The sequence below is a fragment of the Rousettus aegyptiacus genome, unplaced genomic scaffold (assembly GCF_014176215.1).
Source record: "Rousettus aegyptiacus isolate mRouAeg1 unplaced genomic scaffold, mRouAeg1.p scaffold_m13_p_3, whole genome shotgun sequence".
NCBI lineage: Eukaryota > Metazoa > Chordata > Mammalia > Chiroptera > Pteropodidae > Rousettus > Rousettus aegyptiacus.
The window spans coordinates 103836715-103838316 of NW_023416306.1; the positions used below are offsets into that span (position 1 = coordinate 103836715).

The window sequence follows — 1602 nt, forward strand, 5'->3', positions numbered from 1 at the left end:
GGTAGTTGGTCCACAGACTCGCTGTGGGAGTCCGCGTGGGAGGTTAAGTGACGCACAGAAGACAATATCTCCCTAAAGGGATGCTCTCCTTCACACATTTGCCTGACAAGCACTTCCGTCCTCAGAGAATATTGTCTGTGAAGGCCTTAGACCAATGGTCCTCAATCTTTTTCCACCCCAGCACACCAGAGGGAAGATAAAGAGGCTCATTAACACTAATGTCCCCCTGGCAGTCATGATTCCAAGTTCTAGAGGCAGATGAGAAAAGGTGAGGGGGCTGGACAAGCCCTTTGGGTGATCTGAATACTTCTCTCAGATCCGTCACACCTGTCAACTGCTTTTGATGTCAGCAGACAAATAGGAATCAATTTGAAAAGTAAGATTAAGTACTAATAAAGAAAAGAAGCTACAAAAAAATACACCGGCAATAAAACATAGGGTAATACATTTCAAAAATAATTTAGTGTTAAATTTTTCCAGCCTCCTTATTTTAAGTTTGAAGACACTGAGGTTCAGAGAGCTAGAACTTTCCCAGGGTTATACGAGTTGCCCTGTTAATGCAGGACTTAGGGCTCTTGGTTCTCAAATCACGGCCCACTCCACTAAGACAATTAACATTCCTATTTTTTAGGTCTTTCTCCAAATAATATTGTTCTTAATGTTAATACATAGGAGCTGTTACTTAGATCTGTCAAAGTATATTAGTAAAAATATACAAGAAAATTTCAAATTTACTTTATGGCTGCTTTTTGTAAAAAAAAAAATCAATAGAAAATAAAACTAAATATTAAATTTTAGAGACTATACCTATCAGAGCCTCAAATTCATTTGTTTATAGAAAAATAAAAAACACCAGCTAACTTTTTTTTTTTTAACTCCCCCACACCCTTTTCCACCCCTGGTTGCCATCTCCCCTTAAGAACTGGATCTCTGAAATCAGGACATCTCCTCCTAAGAGCTAGGGATGCACACCAGGGGCCTGGCACGTCCTGGGTATGGACAGTGGCTCCACTGGGGCTGGAACCCAGGACCTTCTGCATGTAAAGGAGACGTGTTAAACACTGCTCTATGGAACCAGCCCAACCAGCTAACTTCTTAATGTGGTAACTACTGATAAAAAATTCAAGAACACATCTGTATGTAAATCGAGATACATCTTTAAAATAAAGAGCAAACACCAATGTACATTAAAGAATATCACTTCAAATATATTTCAGATGCCTTTTGACATAAGCAAATATCCAAAACATCAACATTTGAAATTGACTTCAGATTTATGGCCATACCACCCTGAATAAGCCCAATCCCATCTGATCTCGGAAGCTAAGCAGGGTCGGGCCTGGTCAGTACTTGGATGGGAGACTACCAAGAAAGACCAGGTGCTATAGGTGTAAAAAAAGTTAAAAAAAAAATAAGGGATTATAAGCTGACAAGGTACTTGCAATTTGTGAGGTCAACCAAGGGTTGCCATGCTTAAAAATATTAAATAAATAAAAATAAATAGAATTTTTAAAAAAATGAAATTGACTTCAGTACATGCTAGACTGACTACTATTTTATTTTCCACAAAAACCACTTTTGATTTTTCAAAGTGCAAGCACT

At 38.3% G+C, this 1602-nt stretch overlaps 1 pseudogene; it reads left to right on the forward strand.

Moving 5' to 3' along the window:
- Positions 1–1272: 1272 nt before the first annotated feature.
- LOC118601077 lies at positions 1273–1391 on the forward strand (annotated as a pseudogene).
- The last annotated feature ends 211 nt before the right edge of the window (positions 1392–1602 follow it).